Raw genomic sequence first — 24,251 nt, 5'->3', positions numbered from 1 at the left:
CTATCGTGTTTGGTGCTAATTGTTCTGTAGACTCAAGGATAACTTAAGATCCAGTGAAAGTAATCAAGTGTTTCCACTCTCACAATGAGAGCCGTGAGTATTCCATTCAGTTTCCAGCCAAGTCGTAACCTGGGAGGGCAGATTTTATGACTTGACCGTGCATTTTGTGTCAACTCTGTGTGTCCTCAGTATTTAATATGCATGTCTCTATAGGGATTCTATCTAGACTACTGTCGAACCGGAGTTACTAAAGGGGAAGTGAAGCAAAGGTTTGAAGACTATAAAACCTCTTTTGTAACATTGGACTGGGGTCTTACTCTGCTTCCTGGTAACCGGCGACCCTGTGGGAGCCTCGCATGAAGAGCTGTGACCCAGTTGATTAACGGCACCAGGCATCTTGCTCTTGTGAGATTATTTTGGCTGGTACAAAGGGTCGATCAGTGCTAGTATCATGTTTGTATGTATTCTTAGAGCAGAAGAATTAGATGAACTCACTATGGGTAGTGATGATGGATACAGATGAAAAACCACGATACTTGGAAATGTTGCTGGGTCCCTATTTTTTGAGGATGTGATAGAGGTGGGAAGAATCTAGTCTGGATGGAACATGTTACAGAAGCTGCCCACTAAGGTGCCTGCCCCCCCCCCCCCCCCCCGTCTCTTTCTTTCTTTCTTTCTGTCTTTCTCTCTATCTCTCTCTATTTCTTGCTTTCTTGTTCTTTATTTTTGAGAGGGAGGGAGAGAGGGGGAAGAGAAAAAGGGAGGGAGGGAGAGAGAGGGAGGAGGAGGCAGAGAAAGGGAAACAGAGAATCCCAAGCGGGCTGTGCACTATCAGCACAGAGCCCAATGCAGGGCTTGAATTCGTGAACCAGAGATCATGACCTGAGCTGACATAAAGAGCTGGACCCTTAACTGACTGAGCCACCCAGGCGCCCCAAGGTGCTTTTCACTTCTAGCAGCTCAGACACTAGGAAATGCCTTTTGGACAGAACTGTTGCTACTACAGTATGTGGAATTTCTGCTCCAACGTTTGTGTTTGACTTCTGTGCTCCTCAAATATGCTCCGGGAAGTTTAATCATTTTATTATTTTTTTATAAAATAATAACTCCATCATTTGTTTTGCAAAGTTGTCACTACTTTTTTGATCTCCTCCCATATTCTTCAGCGTGCGTGTGTGAGGTGGGCATTGGTCACAGATTAATAAGTGAATAAGTCAGTGGATGGAGGGAGGCAGGTTAATTTTAATCATTTGTGCCCTAAAGTTCTCCAGTTACCTGATGCTACAGCAGTCAAGTTTAATACCATCTTCGGTTTATTGGCTCTTCTGTGCCTGGTGGTTTTCTAGGTTAAGGCTGTCTCTTGGGATTAATGAAACTGATCTCCAGTTCACAGAGTAAATAAGGAGTCAGTGTTCATCTCTCTCCTCTCCACTCTTCTCTACCTTTTCTTTCTCCCCGGCCTTCGTCTTCTCTTTGCGGCATCAGCATTTCTCCTTCCTTCTCCTCTTCTCTGCTTCCTTCCTTTCCCTTCTCAATAGGTGCCTCTGATCCAGTTTCTCAGATACAGGCATCTTTTATGTTTTCCCATCATTCTCCAGCGTAGCAGCGGGGGTTCCTGGAATGCTTCAGGTCCCACAGAGTTTACTCTTTTTGTTTAGTGAACTGATGTATGAAGGGCTAGATCCCTAGCTTTTCGGTGCTTTCATGCCCATCCAGCTCTTTGCTTGGGCGTTACCTGAGGGCCCAGCAAGTGCTTTTCATCACAAGAATAACATTCAGACTTTGCCCCTGTGAAGTAAGATCCCTTTTCCATCGGAGTCCTTGAAGGTGGCAAACATATGACCATGAGCAATTTTAAAGGAAATTCATCATAAAGTGCCTTTTTTTGAGTATTGTTTGAAAAATAAGCTGTTGCTATAGGATTTTAATAAAACTGGCCTCATGCCGAGATGGAAAGCGTGTGGTCATCAACTACAAAGGGAGCTTCAGCTGAGAGGGCTCATTTTGGGATGAAAATTGTCTTCCTGTTTTCTTACTACATCAATGATACAGCAATTTCTTTTATAATTTCCAGTTGTGCACAAGCCAGTCAGCAGAAAAACGAGAGTTTGCTTTCCTTCCTAGCTGAGACAATATTTTCTTTAAAAGAATGAAAGATAAAAAGAAGGAAGAAGGAAAGTAACAGGGAAAAAAAATCCATGACAAAAACACATTAAAAAAAAAAATCCTTCATGAGTTTCAGGAAAAAGAGATTAGTTTGATACACAGTGAGTTGTCTTAGATCTTGCCTTAGCAGTTGTCTGTCCAGGCAGATCGGGTGCTTAGGGGGGACTGAGGAGTACTTTTTAGAGATTCAGTATCGTGTGAGCAGATGTACCCTCCTTCACTGACCATTGGTCTCTTCCTTATTTCTGGAATAAGCTAGAATGAGAGTATCAGTGGATCATTGGAATTTTACTAGACTTTTCTCATTAAACTGTTTACACATTTTTATTTCTTTTGGATAGGGAGAGGGGAGTGAACATTCCTAACTTGCAGAAACAAAAGAAAAACTTGAAGGATTCCAAGGTCTTTGCCTTTACCATCAGGGTAGGAGCTGCAAACTAGGCTGTAGATTTTCTACTGATAGTTAATCAGATTTAGGTTTTTTTTTTCTTAAATGTGTTTGTTTATTTTGAGATAGAGTGCAAGTGGGGTGAGGGGCAGAGAGAGAAAGAGAGGGGGAGAGAGGGAGTCTCAAGCAGGCTGCCCATTGTCAGCACAGAGCCCCACATGGGGCTCGATCCCACAAATGGTGAGATCATGACCTGAGCCAAAATCAAGAGCTGGACTCTTACACAGCTGAGCCAGCCAGGAGCCCCTGAATTTTAGGGTTTTAAGGTGTAATAAAATCCTCATGTTACAACAAGCTCAGGAAATGTGATTAGGAGTCTTCACTGACTTTCAATGCCAAGTGTCCCATTATGTGTGTATGTCAGGATTGCTTTCAGAGTGGCTCTGTACAGATGTGGGCATCTGGAAGCTTGGGCTTCCGGCCAGGATCTGTCCCAGGATTGATAGTGGCCCCTCAGATGACTCATCTGGCGAGGAATGGTTCACACACCACAGCATTGAGAATCTAAGCCTCCTGGCACGTAGAACCTTGCTGCACTGGGGATGGAAGACAAAGAATCCAACCATCAGATTGTTTTTTATGACACCCGTTGTCTGTAACGGGAGGGAGGGAGGCAGGGTGGCGCGGAAGGAGGGGCTGGATTGCCCACGGTTATGAGAGAGATTTCAAGCCCTGGGACTGTCAGAGGGGTCCTTTCTGCAGACCACAGGGCCAGGCTTTGGCCCTCCCCTACATCTACCGGTTATCCATGAAGGCTGCCCTCAGGGTGGGGTATCACCCAGGGAGAAGCAGTGCCTTCCGCAGAGTCCAGTTCCTGGAGAGGGCAGTCCCAGAGAGGGCCATTCATTCATTCATTCATTTGTCTGTCTATCCATCCATCCATCCATCCATCCATCCATCCATCCATCCATTCATTCATTTCCCCATTTCTAAGGTACGGCCGGTGATACCGACTTCATGAGGTTAAGGTAAAGAATAAATGAGATCACCCTTGTGAAAGGCCAAAGGTGACTTGGTAAACACCAAGAGTGTAACACACATTAGCAGCTATTACTTCAGTGACAGCAGTCTGATGGCACTAGTAATTTTTGTGCCAGCACTCTCAGCCATCAGCCACATTTGTTGAGCTCTCAAGTGTGCGCTCTGTGGGCTGTAGATGCACGCGGATTTTGGGAGCATGACCGTGGCTCTGAGGTGAATCCTGCTTCTCTTACGACAACCAGATGTTGTGTCGTGCATTCTTCTGCCATTAGTCCTCCTCACTCATGGAAAGCACACTGAGACACAGGACCCTTTGAGGTCAGTCTTCCAAAATCCGGGGGCTGGGGGGGCAGTCAGTGGCTTAAGTGATGCCTCGAGTCTTGTGAAGCCACTGCCTCCTGGGAGGCGGAGAGCACTGTGTGCATAAGACAAGTGAGGGAGTATGAGTAAGTGTGGCAGAGGGAACGGTGACCTTGTTCGGATGTGGAGAAGACTGTAGGTGGGCCTTAATTTTTGTAATTGAAGTTTTTGCCATTTCTGGTATTCATATATATATGTGTGTATATATATATGGGTTTTTTTTTTCAACATTTGTCTCAACATGGAAAAAGTAAGAATACATACTGGTGCTTGCTTTCACTTACCATCAAGATTAATTATTTTTCAGGGTAAATATTGACTGAGGTGGAGACCCGGGCAGCCTGTGCTTTTCCACTCAATAATTCTTGATGATTTCTTCAGCGGAAATCAATGTCTGCCTATTGTACTCCCAAGGGCCAAAGCAGGCAACTCTACCTTTTCAAATAAATTTTAGTTCTAAAATTAAATTAAAATCCGGGTCTTTGCTTCTCGTGGGTCCTGTGTACTCTCAGACTCTTTATACAAAATGTTAAATAAACCAGTTATTGTTGCTGTGACCAGTCAGAAGCTATTATTCCTCTACAGCTGGGAGGGAATCATAAGGTGATAAAAAGGTGAGCTACTCAAAGGAGTCAGCCAGAAAGAAAGGGGGTAGGGCGTGGTCTCAGTGCGGTAGAAATAACAATCGGAAACCCTCCCTGATCTTCACCGCAGATGAGGATCGGTAGCTGTTTCTGCCTGCCTTGGGCCAGTGGTTCCGAAAGCAGTCCAGGCGAATCTGTAAGGTCAGAGCTGGAAAGAAAAGCGGTCTGGTGGGTCCCCTGCTGGTTCAGCCACTGCAGCAGTGGACCCAGGGAGAGGCTGTGAAGGGCAGGTGCGTGGGGAGATGCGTATGTGTGCGTCCGTGGGTGTGTGCAGCTGTGGGCATTCCCGGACGTTTGGGGTTTGGTAGAAACCGGGACAGCGGTAGCACTTACTTGGTCGGGAGAAGCCACTGTCCACTCCTGGAGAACAGTAACTACGATAAGCATCCAGAAGGACTCCCTCCGGTGAGCTGCACAGGCCTCCTGCTGCTGTGGTCTTCCCAGATGGAAATGTCAAGGATGAGACTGGTGACAAATTTTAAGGACTTAGGCACCCAGCCAGTCAGCGATTTGGGAACCTAGCTGTCTGCTGGATCGCAGCCAGCCGTGGAGGGCTCTGGAGCCGAGGAGTGGAGGCAACAGCAGAGGAAGCACTTCTGGAAGATGACTGTTGTTCCCGAGACTTTACACATTACAGGGACCTTCTACGCCCCACTGTCATCTGCTCTGAAGAGAGACCTCACTGCATAGGCTTGTGTGTGCGAAGGCCGGCCACACGGAACCCAGCTGCGCCGTGCGCACGTGCACCTCTGTGCCCGCCCTCTGAGAGCATTTGTGGAATGACTGCTTGTGTGAGGTTTGTCACAGGCACATGAGTGTGATGCGCAGACCACAGCACTGGGGCTCTAAGTAGGGAGACTGTAAGAACTACAGAGACCAAGGCTTTTGTCTCCTCTGGTCCCTGATTGGTCCCCAGCACCTACAGGAGTGCTGGCACAGAGTAGGGTCCCCACAAATACCTGTGGAATGAAAGAGGCTGTATTTTACCACCCACAATGGCAACAAGAGTGACACTCCCAGAACAACTACACTGACGAGGCAGGGAGTCCCACTGGGCGATGAGCACTTCACCTGGCATGGCACTCAGCACACTGAGCAGTGCATGATCCTGAATTACTGAATGAACGGATGCATTTTGTATTAGTCTAGTTTTTTGCAATCACAAAAATAATACTTGCCCATGGTAAACACATGCACACGCGTGCGCACATACTAAAAAAGGGTATACAACTGAAAGTAGATCTTGTCATGGTAATTTTCCAGCAGCAACTAGTGTTAATGGTTTATATGTCCTTCCAGAAATTTTCTTTGTGTGTGTGTGTGTGTGTGTGTGTGTGTGTGTGTGTAAACATAAGCATATACGCACAGATGTAGGAACATACTCTACATATTGTTCTGGCCTTGGTTTTCTTGACTTAGACAACTTTCCTTATCAGATCAGATAGATCTCACTTTCTTTCAACAAAGGCATAATATCCACAGTATCCTATCATGTAGATATAATATAACTTATTACATTTTTTTTAATGCTTAGAGTTTATTTTTGAGGGAGAGACAGAACGTGAGCCAGGGAGGGTCAGAGAGAGACGGGGAGACACAGAATCTGAAGCAGCTCCAGGCTCTGAGCTGTCAGCACAGAGCCCGACGTGGGGCCCAAACCCACAAACTGTGAGATCATGACCTGAGCCGAGGTCAGATGCTTAACCCACTGAGCTGCCCAGGTGCCCCTGTAACAAAATTTACTTAGTCATCCTCCAAATTTTCTTTGTTCTGAATTACTTGCCATTTCAAATGACGTAATAATGAACGTCTTTGTCATGCTCCAAGGATACCATCAACATAGCCTCAGTGATGATGCCTCTGAACCTGACATTGTGCAATGTGGTGGCCCTAATGCTTACACTTCGTTCTCTGCATACATGTCCAAGTATTTTTGTGGGATAAATTCCTAGAAGGACAGCTGCTGGATGGAAGGCTACACTCACTGTGAATTTTGAGATCTAGTCTCCAGAATGTCGAATCATGTTAACATGAATCGATGGATGGATCATTTGAGGGGGTCTGTATTAGAGATCTTCAGGAAAACAGAGTATATATATCTTACTGGTTCTGTGTATATATGCACGTACATGCATGCGTATGTATAATATATACACAAAGATTTATTATAAGGAATTGGGTCATGTGATTTTGGATGATGAAAATTCCCAAGATTTGTAGTAGCCAAGCTGAAGACCGAGGAGAGCTGATGCTGTATTTCCAGTTTGAGTCCTAAGGCCTGATGACAGGAGCCCCAAAGGTCGAAGTTCTAGTGCAAGTCTGAGTCTGAAGGCGGGAGCTGGATGTCTGTCCCAGCTTGAAGAACGTCAGAGAGAGGGAAGTCTCTTATTTAGCCTTTGTCCAGGCCTTCACAAGATTGGGTGGTGCCCACCCACACTGGAGAGGGCAGTCTGCTTTACTCAGTCTGTTAATTCGAATGTTAATGTTAATCTCACCCAGAACCACACAGGCACACTCAGAGTAATGTTTAATCAGACATTGGAGTGCTCTGTGGTCCAGTCAAGTTGACACATAAAACTAACCATCGCAGGGTCGTTCCTTACAGCTTAAAAATGAGAAACAAATCCTATTCTCTGCTTTAATGCAACTTGAGACCAAAATATGACTTTTATTTCTGTCCTATTTGCATAAGTAAATGCACTAATACTCAATGATTCATACTTGTTATATTTTGTTTTTAGATTCTTAGTCTTTGGAAGCTCTAAGATTTAATGCCAGTAAATACATTCCACCTTTTAAAGCACTCATTAATATGTTACGGTAATGCCAACTGTAGCTGCTGGCCTGGTGCACTCCCATCAAAGTCCGGTTTAGCCTTCCTTTTACGAACTTAATCTTGAAAACATCATGGGCATTTTACATCCAAAGGGCTTTGGGATCAAGCCTTTAGCGATTCTCTTACTGATGTTTCTTAGCTTTTAGTTCATCAGCAAATTCCAAACTCATCCTTGATGATTTTTATTGCTGTAATAGTCATTCAATTTCATTTATAAATGAAACAAGTGGCCTTTGATCACATACTCTTTGCAAAGCCCGATGCCCTCTATTGAATCTGCTGTGTTCCCTTTGTATCACAAAAGCAGGAGCTTCACGGGAGGCAGCTTGACCTTACCGTGAGAAAGAGCATTTTATCACGAAACTTGGCAGAGCCTTCAATTTCCTCCCGTTTAATATCTGTCAGTCATTCTTAGTGTCCAGGAAACATTCTCTCCACTCTCCCTGTGAAAGTTGTTATCTCTGGTGGCAGATACAACTTCTCTGGGGCCAGATCGTCCTCATCCCACAGCTCAGTCATGGTACGTGGCTGGATCCCTGTGGAAAACCCATCGTGTTCTTTCAAGTGTGGCTGCAAAGTTAATGATGCACTAGAAAGACACAGGATTCCCTTCACATACCACTGTGACTTCCCACTCCCCCCGGATCGTGTGCCAGCCTCTCTAAACCTGCGGCTGAGCCCAGTGGGCATAAAAAAGAGGCTGAAATGAAAGGAGGAGGTCTTGTTTACCATCACAGTGCTGAGCTGGAAGGGACTGTAGGTTATGTCTGATTATAACCCTTCATCATAAAGGCAAGAAAGCTGAGGCCCAGAGAGGGGAGCTGACTTGGCCAGGACCACCCAGCTCATTGGTGTCAGAGCCAGGGCTGGAAAGCATGAATAGAGATTCGTAACTAATTTAACTGAGGTGTGATTTGCATACCCTAAAACACACAGAACTGAAGAATCCAGCTGATGCATTTTGAAAAATGTACGTATCTATGCCACTGTAACCAACACACCAGTCAAGATATAGAACATTTCATTGCTCTCTGGAATTTCCTGATGCTTCTTTCTAGTTTTAGTGGGGCGCCTGGGTGCTCAGCTGGTTGAGCATTGGATTGTTGATTTCGGCTCTGGTCCTGATCTCACTGTGAGATCCAGCCCTGTGTTGGGCTCTGCACTGACGGCTCAGAGCCTGCTTAGGATTCTCTCTCTCTCTCTGCTCCTCTGCTGCTCACTTGTGTGCATGTGTGTGTGCTCTCTCTCCCTCTCTCTTTCAAAATGAATTTTTAAAAATTCCTAATCTTATGGTTTGCTGCTACTGGCCCCTTCATCAGTGTATACCTATACTCATCATTTGGTGGGGAGAGCCTGGGGCTGGAAATAGAGTACATGGGCTCTTGTTCGAGTTCTCGCTCGATTAACTGAATGATACAGGCAAGCGGTTTCACTGAGTCAGTATCTCTGCTGTTATAGGATGGGGTACACATGGAGGGCCAGATTATAAACGAAGGTGATAAGGCTTGATTTTGGTTCTTCATACCCTTCTGCTCTCAGACCTTCTTCTAATTCCTGGGCTATAAAGTGTCACTCTATCTAGCTCCCACTTGTTTCTGTGTTGGTTTTGAGGTAGCCTAGATATCATTACAAAGTGCCAAGGTTATTAATAACCTTGATCCTTGAAGTGTTTGTATTTAATAATTGTAGTGACATCTATAGTTTATTGGGATCTACACTGTGTCAGGCATCGGTTTAGTAGTCTGTATACATTGCCTAAATAGATGTTGCCTTATATGAGCCTTATGAAGTTGTGGGGTTTTATATAAGGCAATCTGAGGCTCGGGGAGGTTAGGTATCTGACCCACAGCCCTAGCAGAGTTTTTACTGGGACTCAGGTCTGTACAGCCCCAAAGTCAAGACACTTTCTACTCCATTCCTTTGCCTCTCGGGAACTTTTGGAGATGACAGTGCCTTTGCCCAAAGGAATGCCTCTTTGAGGGTAGAATCATAGCATATCATCTTGGAGGGACAATGGCATCTGCCCAGGTAGTTCATCGACAACTTCAGCATCATCCCAGTGCTGCCAGTGACATTCTCCTGGTTCCAAGACCGCCGTGTGGGGGGCCTGACAAAGTGAGCAGTGTACTGCCTTGCGTTCATGCAGCTGTGCTCAGCTGTGCCGGGGGCAGTCGACGCACTGGGGCTTGGGCTTCGATACAGTGGGGCAGACGGGTTCTTGAGGGCAGGCAGTTATTATAGTCAGTATTGCCTATAAAAAGGGGGATTCCAGGCCAGAGTGCACAACTATGTGTTAATTATAGTGAGAGGGAAAGGAATTATCACCTACTCATTCAGGGAAGTAACTCTGTCCAGGTACCACATACCTGCTAAAAGGGATGCTTTCCTTCTCCCCAGAGTGCGGAGAGCAGTGTCCTGGCTTACGGGTGTGGACTGAATCTCACAAAGCAAAATGCTTAGGAAGTTCGACATCCCAGGCAAGGCACCTCATTTCGTTCATGTACCTCTGCTTGTCCTTGTCAGACTTGCAGGTTTAGCGTAACAGTCTCTTAGAAGGACCTCTTAGCTAGGAAGCGTTGTCCTGAAGCCGTACAGCAGGGACCGTGGGAAAGAACCCAGCTCGGCAGCTACGGGTGCCAGCTGAAGTCCAGCACGTGTAATTGGAACATACATCGCATGCAGGGCCTGACGGAACCCTGTTCTGCTGTGCGGCCCGGGGAAGGGGCCTGAGTCTGTCTCAGCAGCATCCCAGCCTCCAGCCCACCCTCCGGTACCAGCCTCTTTGGTAACTTCGTGGTTGGACCCCCTGAGAGACACTCTTAGGTGAGGAGTCCGTGCAGTCCTCAGTTTTGTCGGTAACATACAGATAAACATGTTGCCCTTGGCTGGTACCCGGAGACCGTTCTGGACATGCCTTAGTTGGTTCTGAGTTGGGCTGAGTCCAGAGACAAGCCTGGGCCCCTGAACTCTGGAGTGCCGAGGCTCAGAGGGGTCGGTTAGCTTTGGTGCTGGTGAGCCCCACGCCGCCTCCTTGTCTCTTATTTTTATTTATTTATTTATTTTAAAAATGTTTATTATTATTATTTTTTTTATTTTTGAGAGACGGAGGGACAGAGCATGAGCAGGGGAGGGGCAGAGAGAGAGAGAGAGAGGGAGGGAAGGAGACACAGAATCAGAAGCAGGCTCCAGGCTCTGAGCTGTCAGCACAGAGCCCGGTGCGGGGCTCGAACCCAAGAACTGCGAGATCGTGACCTGAGCTGAAGTTGGACGCTTAAGTGACTGAGTGCCCCAGGTGCTGTCGCTCTTCCTTTTGTACAAAAGCTGCATCAGCCAGAGACCCGAGACTTTACAGAAGGAGATCCTACAGCCAGCTGTTCCGCGGGCAGCAAGACGGCGGCGGCTTTGAGGGGCTGCTTGTCTAGGGCGGCACCCAGCTTCTGGTTTTGCCTGCCTGCTGGGGCACAAGTCTGGTCATCTTTGCCTCCGCGGTTCCAGCCTTTCATGGCATTGGGATGTCAGGATAGCCTGCTTCTCAGAGTTGGAGAGAACAGAGAAGAACAGAGAAGTTGGGTCAAGTTGTGTTTGTTCATTCCGGGATTGAAGGTAAATCCGAGTCTTGGGAGGTGGCTGCCATTCCCAGGCTGACATAACTCTCCAAAGAGCTGACTAACCTCCTGCCCAAACCAGCGAACCCACAAACCATTAAGGACTGGAGCTCTGAAGGAGTGCAGGGACCCCACACTTCTGCCTGAAGGGTTGTTACTTACACCTGCTGCATGTGTAGAAAATAGAACTTGCTTTGTGTACTGGGGGTTATGTTTTTCTTTTATAGTTCATGAAATCGTTCTGTGGTTCTCCAAACAAAGAGTAGTCATTTTTGGGCAATGCTTGAGAATGTTCATTTATGACCAATTTATTCTTTCGACCATTCCATCCAAGTGTTGTTTTTCAGAGTCTGTTGGCACAAAGGGACAAGGGTAAGCTGAATTGCCTGACACCACACCTCGCCCTTTAGGCCGGCCTGGGTCCTCATCCTCACGCCTCTGGTTGCCGTGGTCCTGATCATTTCTTTGCCCTTCAAAGCCTGTGGGTGGCCAGTGGGAGAAATTTCCTTACACAGAGACAGCCTCACCCAGACAGAATTTACTTTAATGGTCATCTATAAGAGGAGTGGCTACTTGGTTACCATTCTGTGCTCATTAATACTGAAGATGAGGAAAGGGTCTTGATTTTACCCAGAATACACCGCACCATGCCTCAGCCATTCACGTGTCCATGCTCTCGCAGGCCAGAAGGACCCAAGGTGAATGGTGAGCTATTTTTAATTTGGAGATCAATGACTGAGGAATCTCACACAAAGGGCCCAGTATGAGTTGACCAGTCACAAGGAAACCTCAGGTTTTCCCCTCGTTCCTGAGCCATATCCCTGCATGACCTTGGGAAAATCAGTTAGCCACCCTGAAGAGGGTGCTTCTGAGTGTCGCCTGAGCTTTACTGATGTTAGCAAAGCTCAATACAATGGCTGCATTTTTTATTTAAAGGAACGAGTAGGGTGAACAGACTTCTTTTATAACTCCAGAAATCTCCTTTTCCATCTCAGTTGCGAATCTTACTTCATGAACACACCGAACACTTACTTTATGAAAAGGAGAATATTTTACAAAATGGTCTCATTTATTCTTAACCAAGAACAGCTATTAACCCTCTGGGGGTTAAATCAAACTGCTTAGTTCCAAAACACAACTCAAGTAGAAGCACTGTAATTTTTATTTTTCTCCAGATTCAGAATCCTGAATTTTTTTTTTTTTTTAAACTGTACATTCGTTTTCTCTGAAAATGATAATTTGTGCTCCAGGTTTCCAGCTCTGTGATAAAATTGGATTCTTTGAAGAGGCTCAGAAACTAATTTGAAAAACCTAGGACTCATCAATAAATGACAGAGAGTCCTTTGGGTACCACTTTATGCTCCCTAGTTCAACAAAGCAAGTTTTGTTCAAAACAAAATCTTTTATTATCCTCTGATGTCCATCAGCAAGCGATCCAGATTACATACCTTTTGCTTATGTTTTTAATATTTATTTTAATTTGAAAAATATGTATTTATGTATTTATTTATTTTTTATTTCTAGGAGAGAGAGAGAGAGAGAGAGACACTGTGAGCAGGGGAGGGTCAGAGAGAGAGGGAGTCACAGACTGAAACAGGCTCCAGGCTCTGAGCTGGCTGTCAGCACAGAGCCCGACGCGGGGCTCGAACCCATGAACTGCGAGATCATGACCTAAGCGAAAGTCGGACGCTTAACCGACTAAGCCACCCAGGTGCCCCATTATGTATTTATTTTTGAGACAGAGACAGATCATGAGCAGGGGAGGGGCAGAGAGAGGGAGACACAGAATCGGAAACAGGCTCCAGGCTGTCAGCGCAGAGCCCGATATGGGACTCAAACTTACAAACCATGAGATCATGATCTGAGCTGAAGTGGGATGCTTAACCGATTGAGCCACTCAGGCGCCCCTATTTTTGTTTTTAAATACATATTCTAGTACTTGTAAGAAGCACCAAAACACTAAACAGTATTTTCTGACATATGCAAAAGATTTCTTCCCACTCCCATTCCTCACAATCTTGATTTATATTTTGTTTAGTTTTTAATTTTTGTTTTTTTAAAAATTTTTTTTAATGTTTTATTTATTTCTAGGAGAGAGAGAGGGAGAGAGAGACAGCGTGAGCAGGGGAGGGTCAGAGAGAGAGGGAGTCACAGACTGAAACAGGCTCCAGGCTCTGAGCTGGCAGTCAGCACAGACCCCGACGCGGGGCTCGAACCCACGAACAGCGAGATCATGACCTAAGCGAAAGTCGGACACTTAACCGACTAAGCCACCCAGGCACCCCTAGTTTTTAATTTTTGAAATTCTGAAAAAAATACAGAACATTGTGAAGAATGGTAAACTATATAGCTCCATTGTCCATTTGCATTTTATTTGCTTTTGATCTTTTTTTAATTAAAAAATAAAACATTTCAGATAAAATGGAAGTCCTTTTTGCTCCCCGTTCTCTGTCTTCTTCCCTTCCCAGAGACCATTGATCTATTCTTAGATCTATTCTTAGAATATTTTTAAATACTTGTAATACGCATACTTACATATCAGAGGACAGTATGTACGTGAGGGACATTTACTCTGTGGATTTCTCTGTATATATCCTATGACAAGTTGCTTGTCTTGTTCAACATTGACTTATCTGTGAACAACTCTGTTAGTGAATTAGTCTTATTTGTATATATTATTGATGTGACCTACTTGGAATTACTGATACCATTTTAGTTGGTTTCTGTTTGCTTTGGTTTTTCCATTTTGTTTGCTTTTTTCCCCCTCTTCATCTCCTCTTCTTTTTTTTTAATGTTTATTTTTGAGAGAGAGAGAGAGAGAGAGAGAGAGAGACAGAGAGAGGGGAGGGGCAGAGAGAGGGAGACACAGAATCTGCATTAGGCTCCAGGCTCTGAGTTGTCAGGACATGCGGTTTGAACCCACGAACAGTGAGATCATGGCCTGAGCTGAAGTCAGATGCTTAATTGATTAAGCCATCCAGGCACCGCCCTCTTCTCTTCTTTGATGGGATGGTCCAGTTATTTCCATTTCTTCTTCTCTCCTCTCCTACTTTGAAAGTTAATGAATTCTGTCTCGAGCCCTTTATTAGGTCACTTTACAATGTTGTCATATACCACTCATGTTACTTTAAAATAAATACAAAGGTTAATTTCTGTTCTCCTTCTGAACAGGCAAGGACTTTAGCATGTCTTGTTTCTACTGCAAACAACCCTCTTCAGCCTCCTAAGTTACTGTTGTCTGGAGTGCCAGTTCTACCTGTTCTGAAATACTCAAGATCAGTTGTTATTGTTTGCATATTCTGTGCCAGTTTTCTTTTCCTTCTCTGACCGTTGCTCTTGAATGTCATCTTTAATTCTGGCTTCCTTATCTTTCTTGCTGGAGTCTTTCTTGCACTTGTGATTTTGGTGAGGGTCAGCTAACTTTGTTGGGCTTTGGGTGTATAAAAAATGTTTTTATGTTACTTTCTCTCTCAGACGGTCACTGCTCTGTGGGTAGAGCTCTACTGTGGTGATTTCCCCCCCCCAAACACCATGGAGATGGATCTCATTCTCTTCTAGCCTCTGTTGCTTCCTGAAGTTTGATGTCATCCAGCCAGTCTGAATGTGGTTTTTCACTTTGAGATAATCTGCCACAGAATTTCTCTTAATATTCTGTAGTTTCTCTACATTGTGTTTGAAATCGTTCTCATTTACCCTGCTTATGACTCATTGTGGTTTTTGCTCACTTAATCTAATTCTTTCAGTTCTGGAAGATTCTTATCAATTGTCTCTCTATTGCCTGTTTTCAAATTTCTGTATCCCATTCTTCTGGAATTTTGACTAGACATATAGTGAAATGCCCCTTTCTTTCCTCCGTGTCTCCTAGCATCTTGGTCATACTCTATTTTTTTTTTAAATGTTTATTTTTGAGAGCACAAGCAGGGGAAGGGCAGAGAGAGGGGGACAGAGAATACAAAGCCGGCTGGCTCTGTGCTGACCTTAGTGTGCCTGATGTGGGGCTCGAACTCACAAACTGCGAGATCATGACCTGAACTGAAGTCGGGCACTCAGCCGACCGAGACTCCCAGGTGCCCCTCTTGTCCATATTCTTAATTTCTTTATTTCTCTGGACTCTCTTTGCTCTTATTTTTCCAGCTCTTAGTTTGGTAATCCTCTTTGCAGTTTTCTTTTTTAATTTAAATGAGCATATTTTCATTTTTTGGATGTCTACTCAGTTCTTTTTCAAATCCAGTTGTTCTTGTTTCCTAAGCTCCTGTTCTTAGGTTAGGGGTTTGCATTTTCCCCCTTTGTGACGAGAATACTAGTTTAAAAATGTTTTCAGGTGTTTTGTTTTTCTCTCCTGAAAATGTTTTTGCCCACACTGCGGTATGATTGACAGGGCTTCTAGGAAAGGGGATAGGAAACACCCACTCCTTTTTAAAAAAACATTAATCAGCTTTTGTCATCAAGTCAGATTCTGTCTGAACCCACAACAGGAAAGTAAGCTTGAAGTCCGGGCTCCTTCACATCTAGAGAAGTTATTCTAATCAGCCATGAGGTCTAAGCGATAAGCCAGAATCTGAAAGCAGGAAGTTATTCTGTAGGGAGGGTGAAAGCCCCAAAGCCACCGCTTCAAGGCTTTGGGTAGCGGTGAGGCCAGCCACGGGACCAGCCACGTGGCCTTGAGGCCTGTACAGCCACACAGGGCTGTATGATTTGAAGGGCCCAATGCTTGGCTTAAATGTTCTGTTGTCACTGTCTTGAAATTCCTAGTAGTTTTTGAACGGGGGGCTCTTATTCCTTTTGCATTGGGTTCCAAAAATGATGTGGTTGGTGCTGGTACTAAGGGAAGTCCTGGGAGACAGGAGGAGGAAGTAGAAGAAAAACTGACCGTCGTTGATCCTAGGACATTGTGGGTAAAAGAGGCAGGAGAGACTGTGAGTGAGACACATGGATTCTACTGCCTCTGGGGCCCAGGAAGGAGGAGATTATTTTACTGGAGAGGAACACCAAAGGTGGGGTCCCGTTGTTTCATTTAATGCTTTGGAGTAAGGAAGGAGAATTCAGTCCCCTACCTCCAAAACTGAGATAATAAAGCAATCTGAAGGAGACTTTAAAATGAAAAAGTTTTCTAAGTTTTTCGGAGAGGTACACAGCCAGCAAGATTGTAGATCTACTCCCACTGTACTCAGGGGAACAGAGAGAATGTCGTTTAAAGAAATTTTCCATGACTCAAATTTCACGAAGGGCTCCCATCTATATAGAAGTAGGAAGAAGATTCTACATTTTGAGTTGAATCCAGTAAACCTGGTCCAGTGCAGTAAGTCCATTTCAGCCTAATTTTTATTGTTGATTCCCAAGTGCCCGGTTGCTCAGATTCCCCTTTTTCCCATCACTCTCCCAGGTGGCGAGCGGCAGTCCCAGAGGATGTAGCGAACATGTGGCTGGCTGTGCAGTGGGCCTTGAAGGATGGAAACCACTTCCTGGAGAGGGTGAACCGGCCAGACCAGAACCTCGGGCACTAATGACACTGCGAAGATGCTGCCTCAGCCCTGGACGGCCCCGCTCCGCTGCACTTTTAGGTGAGAGAGAAGTGCATTTCTGTTTAAACGTTCTCTTCTATTCAGACACACTTCATTCTAATGTTACAAACGCTTAGGCTGATTCTAATTTTTGGCTGTTATAAGCTAGGCGACAGCTAGCACACTGCTCCAGACATCTCTGTGCATTAGTCTGGGAAATGTTCGGATATGTTCCCAGAAGTCGAATTAGCAATGAAAAGATTCCCGAACATTTTTTATTGTTTGGTGAAATATCCTGCCTAACGTGGGAAGGCATTCTTATTGAGGATCTCCCTGGGTGGTGAACAGATGGGGTGGGGATGCTCGGACAGGAGCTGTGGTGCGGGGCACTGGTTGACCTGATATCCACGACAGGCTGAGACTGTCGTTCCCTTTACAATGGCTAGTGAATCAAAGTCACAATTACAAAAGATAACCCAGTAAGATAGTTGTGTGTCAAGCCTGTCAGGTAGTTACTCTTCAGACTTTCATTTTAATTAAACTGTGATTTATAGTTTATAATTTAATTATAATTAAACTATAAACTCCCCCCGCCCCATAAAAAAGAGCTGCTCTGCTAAGTCCATTTCCTTCCATGATTTTAGTTCACTTTGGACTGTTGGGAGATTATTGTTAGTAGTTATGTAAATCTAGTTTTTTTTCGGACTACAGCAGAAAAGCCTATCAGAAAATGTAGATTTTTTAAAACTTCTCCGCGTATTCAGATTCAGTTGGTCTGGGGTGGGGCCCAGAAATACACTTTTGAACCAACACACAACTTTGAGAAGCGCTTATCCAGAAACTTGAACAATTTTTTTCAGCTTCTGGCTGAAATCCCATCCGGCAGTAGATCTTACCGCCCCACTGCTCAGCGGCCCTTCGAGAGACGCTGACCAGAGATGGGCGTAGAAGTGCGACAGAGATGGACAGTTCTGGGCCTTGCCATCAGTCGATTAACATTTTGTGACTCTGGATTTAAACTAATGACCACACTTATAAATAATGGATACGATATTTTAGGAATTATGTAATGTATTTTTTATTCCTCCTAAATCAAGATGCCATATGGCTCCTCATCCTTTTAATCAATGAGTTTCAGAGCTGCAGGGGCAAGGGTAGTCACTGGCTACAACACCAAAGTCATTGCTCAGCTTTGACTGTCAAATGAAGCTTTTTATGTATTGTGTCCCCAGGGAGAAAGTGCTGTTGAAAGTTAGCTCTGTCAAGAGAGAAAAGGAATTTCTAAATTTCTAAAGCTACCTTTATATATCATTTATTTCTAGTCTTACTGGCTTCTCAGTAGAGAATGAGATCTATAAAATCTCTCCTTTCCATATTTTCTTGAGGTTTTCTTTGCATTCATGTACATGATTGATTTTTATGTGTCTTTCCTTCAGTGGATGTCAAATTCTTTAGCAATTAAAACAAGGGAGTTGATTGTAATATTCAGTCTCTCTTTGTGTTTATTTCTTCTGGCTCTCACTGGTTTGAAAAAAAGTATGTTAAAATCTCCTACTATTACTGTATTTTATCTGTTTCCTTAAAAATTTTTGCAATCAAATTGTACCCTGAAACTTCAAAAACAAAACAACAAATTCAGCAACGTAATCGCTTACTGCCCCATCCCCCACATTCTTAGTCCCTAGAGGCAGGTACTGTCTGCTCCACTTTATCTTCTGCCATATTGCAGAATTATGTGTAAGTTTGACTTTTAAATTTTAAATATTACCTGTTGACTTTTTACCTTGGAAAAGAAGTCTGGGGAGAAATGGAGCTAAATCCCTGTATTCAGTCTGCCGCACTCCCGTCTTAGAGGAGGGTTTTGGAAGATGAGAAGCAAAGGCGAGTGGTGAGGCACAGGGACCCTGGCTCCTCTCCTGCAGGCCCCAAACCCCAGTTGGCGGGGAGGATGGTGGGGAGGATTAGAATTGATAAGAGATACTCAAAAATGTTTGTCAGTTCATACTGTTGTAGTAAAATGACGTCATGAGCTTGCATTATTTTGAGAGAGCCAAACAATAAGCAAATATGTAAAATGCGTGTCCATGGCTTTAAAAAAAACAAACACTACGGAGAAAACAAAGCAAGGAGATGGAGAGCACAAAGAGGTGGGGCTGGGGGTGGGGTTGCGTTCTTGTTTTTTTCCCTTTTTTTTTTTTTTTTTTAACCATGGTTATGATAGAAAGTCTGACTGAGAAGTATTATCTGCATAAACCCCTGAAGTGGGTGAGGGACCTGGCTAAGGGTGTGCCAAGAAGAGCAGAGCGAAGGAAGGGCAGAGGGAGGAAATGAGGTTGGTGAGGTAATGGAGGGCCCACTGGCAGGAAATGGTGAGAGTAGATTGGGTAGGACCTTGTAAGCACTTTGGCTTTTACTGTGAGGTGGAAATTTCTGGAGACTTTGGAATAGAGGAGTAACCTCATTTGACTTTGGATTAAAGGGATCATTCTGGCTGTTGTATTGAATAGGCTGCAGGGATGCAAAGTGTGGTAGGAGCAGCCTGGCCAGGTGACTAATGCTGCGATCCAAGCACAGATAAGAGTGAGTTAGAGCAGAGTTATGGCGGTGAAGACAGAAGTGTGAATTCTGGATATATTTTGGATATATTTTGAAGGCAGAGCCCATAAGATTGCCAATGACGAGCTTCGGCCATCTGAGAGGAAGAGAAGGGAGCGACCCGGCATTCTGGCTGGAGGAACTGGAAGGAGAGAATTGCCACTTTGTGTGCTGGGGAAGTTTGAAGATGGAAGGATCATAACTGAGTTGTGGACAGGTCAGGTTGGGGATGCCTATCCCAATGAGACTGTGGACTAGGCAGTTGGATGTTGGAATCTAGAACGTGTGGGAGAGGTTGGGACTTAGGATGACATTTTGGGACTCTGAGCAGAGGTGGTATTTCGAGCCAGGAGACTAGATGCCACCACCGGAATGAGTAGAAAGGAGAAGATGGGAGAAGTGGCCTGAGCGCTGAGCCCTGGGTCACTCCACAGTTAGGGGTCAGGGGAGGAGTCAGAGAAGAGTTGCTAATGAAGTTAGAGGAAGACCAGGATTTTTAGGAAGCTAAAAACAAAGTCATTTAAGGAGAAAACTCCGTCAGCTGCCCAATCCGGCCGATACGGGAAATAGGATGAGAACCAAAAATTGGCCACTGGGTTGGGCAACATGGAGGTGATCAGTGGACTTGAAAAGAGTAGTTTCAGTGGAATGGTGGTGGGGGGGCGGGGGAGGAGGGGAACTGTGGAGGAAATCACACTGGTGCAGTCTTGACTCCCAGAAAGTAGCACCTGCCTGTGGAATGAGGGGACACACTAGGAGGGTCTGTCCCCGCAGAGGGGGCTCGGAAATGCTCAGGGAATGGATGGACCGGGAAGTATGAGAGATCAGCTGGCAAGACTCGCAGCCAGAGGCTACCTCAAGGATAACAGTCTCTAGCAGTGGGTATTAGCACAGTTTCCAGAAGAATCAGGTGGGGTCAGGTCCCTACAATGGTCAGCAGGTTCCGGGGTCCAGGGGGAAGATCAGCCCAGTCTCCTCTTGGACAACATTCTGAGAGGTCCACTCTGCCACTAGAAACATGCCCCTGCCCTCCCCTTCCCCTTCCCCTCCCTTCTCCCATCCCCTGCCCTTCCCCCTCCCCTGCCCTCCCCTCCCCTCCTCTGCCCTCCTCTGTCCTCTCCCCTTCCTTCCTCTCCTCTCTCCCCTCCCCTCCTTTCCCCAGCTTGTCCTGTGAGCTTTCTGCATCACCTGCATCAGGGACATTTCCAGTTTGTACTTGGACCCTGGGGTGTGTTGGTGATCCCCCTGCCCTGACCACCAGTGTTAGCTCTTAGGTGTCCCCAGCACCAAAAGGGCCGTGTCTTGGGGTTCCACAGCGCTGCATCTGTTTGAGGACTGTTGCCTTTTTTCCAGCCCAGGTCAAAGGCTGGTGCAGCCAAGGAGAATCATGGGCACTCCAAGGGCAGAGGGGAGATTAGGGCAAAGTGGGTTTCCCAGGGGCTGGGCACACTGGGCGGAGGCGTGTTCACAAGTGACCTGGGGGCAGACCGGGGCAAGGGGGAAGCTTCCTGGTGGAATTTAAGGTGCCAGTGCCTGGGGGAGCGGGTCATCCAGAATCATCTTGGGCCACACCTCCATCTTTCCCAGGAGCCCGCATGCCAGCATCTTAGAAGTGAAGCAGTCATGTCAGATGGCATCTAGATTTGCAACAATCTGCTAACCCTGCTTTCCTCCCAAAATCAGTCCTGCCAGGCTGCTGCACGGATCAGTGATCATGTATTTAAAGTAGCACGCATATCCAGGTGCTGAAGAAATGCTGGCTATCACTAACAGAAATAATGAGAATTGTGTTAATCTAAGCCAGTAGTTTTTGCAGATTTTCTCAGAAGTCCATGGTTAAAAAAAGGGAAATTTAATTTAGACCAATGGTTTTCAAATCTGGCTTTCAAATTCATGCTCAGAATATTCTCCAAGGCTTGTTAAAAACACACACCCTGTTGTCGGTCCTAAACACTCTGATTCACTAACTTTGGGGTAGGGAGTGGGCATCCGTGTAGTTTAACAGGTTCCACCGGTGATACTGATGCGCAAACCAAGGGTTCTTGGCGCCAGGTGTATGATAAAATAGTAGGGGAGCCATGAAGATGACAGGCACAGGGGCCGCGGTTTGGACCGTGAATTGGAATCTCTAGGCAGCTGGGCACTGCTGTGTAAAAGGCTCTCCCTGGATTTTCACGTGGCATTAGAAGTTCTGAACTTCGGTTTGCATCATGATTGTCTGAGCCACTTGTCAGAAAGCCGTGTGACTGGTGCCCAGTGGTGCCGCATTGCTGTGGGTGGAGGCCCAGGGTCCTCAGCCCCGCAGACCCCCCAGGCTCTTATGCAGAAACAGGGTTAAGATTCTCAAATTTGGTTGCATGTTGGAATCACCTGGGATAATTTAAAGAGTACTGATAGCTTGGTCTCACCCCCCGATACTCTGATTGAATTGGGTTAGGGGTGGCCTGCTCATGAAAACATTTTAAAGCTCTCCAAGTGAGTCAAAAAGCCAACAAAACTTGAGAACTTGAGTGGTCCCCTGATCAGTAGCATTGGCATTAGCTTCTGGGAACCTGTAAGAAATGCAGATTCTTGGGCCTCCTCTCAGACCTACTGAGTCAGAAATTCTGGGCGTGGAGCCCAGGAATCTGTATTTTAACAAAAGTTACTGGTGATTCTGACGCACCCTGAGGCTTGAGACCCAGGGGACTAGGGCTTCCTGATGAGCCCAGATCACTAGGCAAGGACGAGTGGATCAGGTTAGCTGGTTGACACCAGTTCAAGGGGCTCGGCCTGGCGGGTGCAGCAGAGACAGTGGGAGGAACAGAGTCGTCCAGGGGGAGCACGTGGGGAATGCAGCAGCTCTGAGGTCAGCCCTGCACACCCCGCCCTTCCTCTGTTGAAAAAGCCATGCTTAATCAGGAGACTCTAGATGCTGGCGAGGATGTGGAGTAACGGGCACCCTCCTACACTGCTGGTGGGGATGTAAACTGGTGCAGCCCCTCTGGAAAACAGTGTGGAGTTTCCTCAGGAAACTAACACTAGAACTCCCCTATGACCCAGCAATAGCACTGCTAGGAATTTACCCAAGGGATACAGAAATGCTGAGGCATAGGGGCACACGTACCCCAAAGTTCATCGCAGCACTCTCCACAATAGCCAAACATGGAAAGAGCCTAAGTGTCCATCAACGGACGAATGAATCAAGAAGATGTGGTTTATCTATACCATGGAATACTACATGGCAATGAGAAACAATGAAATCTGGCCATGTGTAGCAACATGGATGGACCTTGAGGGTGTTATGCTGAGCGAAATAAGTCAGGCAGAGAAGGACAGCTACTGTATGTTTGCACGTCTAGGAGGATTAGGAGGAACTTAACGGAGGACCATGGGGGAGAAGAAGGGGAAAAATAGTGGGGGAGAGGGAGGGAGGCAAACCATGAGAGACTCTTGAATGCTGACAAAAACTGAGGACTGATGGATGTGGGGGGGAGGGGGGGTGGGCATGGAGGAGGGCACTTGTGGGGATGAGCACTGGGTGTTATATGGAAACCAACTTGACAACAAACTAAAAAAAAAAAAAAAAAAGCCACGGTCTGTCGAAAGAGAGCCTAGCTGGCAACCCGGGGGCTCTGAACAGTGGCTGCAAGTGCTGGTGAGAATGAACCTGGGACCCCACGTGCAGGGAATGTTAAATTTCAGCTTCCCGGGTGCTACTGCAGCACGTTATGCTTCTGCGGACCTGGGCATTTCCCCCAAGTGCCGATAGAAGTGGTGGATGAGGCAACCAAACAGGCTGTTTGTGGTCTTGATGCTTCCTGAGACCAACTTATGAGACCTTCAGATTTTAGCCCTGGCTTCCATCTAGAAGGGTTGGGCTCCTGCATCGATGTACGGCCAGCAGAGCCAGGTCACTGTGTGTGAAGTCGCGGCCGAGCCCAGGGCCTGGTTCCAAAGCTTTCCTCGTGATGCCAGTGAGAAGCTTCCTCTGTTCCAGGACCCCCAGCCCCATCACTGCGCAGCGCTTGGCTTTGCACTGTCATTTTGCTGCGCCCTTCCCTCCTCGCTCCCCCGGCTTAGGAAATTCTGCTGTGTGACAAACCCAGCGTGCTCTCCCCGACCCTCACTGCTCGGGACTGGGGGCACATCACAAGGGGACGGAAGCAACAGGTTGAAGAGACTCCCTCGAAGAGAGAAATCCGAAACGTTACACATGATTTGGCCTCTGGACGGTGCTAGCCTCTTAGAAAACAAGGCTGTTTATGTAACAGATTGGCAGTTTGAGCGGCTGGGTAAATGTCATTCTTTAAAAATAAAGATGAAACTCTCAGTTAACTCAAACAGGAGCAAATTAAAAAGTAGACCGAGACATCTATTTCGTGAATACAATTCAGCGGCTGTCTTTGGTATCTCAAAATGATAGATACCTTTCCTCTGAGTGCTAAGTGGCACCGTCCCACTGGCTTCAGCTAGGCAGTGACAAAACAGCAGATCACCTCCCTCACTCCAGGGAAGAAGAAAAACCCAGTCAGTCAGGATAGGCGCCTTCACGTGACTCACGCACTGGAGACTGAATCCTTCCCCTGCAGCCGAACATGTAAGCGGAGCAAGCTGGTGAAACAGGATGGAGGTGTTGAGTTTATCCTCCGAAATACACTGAGGAAGTTTTGTATTGAGAGTCTCGATTGTTCTTAAGCCCAAAAGATGATGATGATTTTTTTTTCCTTGGGAACTCACCGGGAGGGTCCTTGAAATATCAACTTTCAGCCATTTTAAGGGAATGTCTATACCACATAAAGCCACCTCATTTCGAGGGCTTTGTGTCTCCTTTGCTAATGTTAGAATCCCAAGCTTAGCTTCAAAATGGAATCACTTGGGAAGCTTTTAAAAATCCCACAGCTCAGGCACATACCCTAAACCAATTAAGTAAGGATCTGGGTGGAGGTGGGACCCAGCCAACAGTACTTGTTAAATTTTTTTAAAATGTTTTTGTTTTTGAGAGAGAGAGAGAGCGAGAGAGAGCTCGAGCATGAGCGGAGGAGAGGCAGAGAGAGACACAGAATCTGAAGCAGCTCCAGGCTCTGAGTTGTCAGCACAGAGCCCAACGCGGGGCTCAAACTCATGAGCCAGGAG

This window comes from Hyaena hyaena, unplaced genomic scaffold (genome assembly GCF_003009895.1).
Source record: "Hyaena hyaena isolate Hyena2069 unplaced genomic scaffold, ASM300989v1 scaffold_51, whole genome shotgun sequence".
Lineage (NCBI taxonomy): Eukaryota > Metazoa > Chordata > Mammalia > Carnivora > Hyaenidae > Hyaena > Hyaena hyaena.
The sequence above is the reverse complement of the archived record's forward strand: the minus strand, read 5'-3'. Positions refer to the sequence as shown.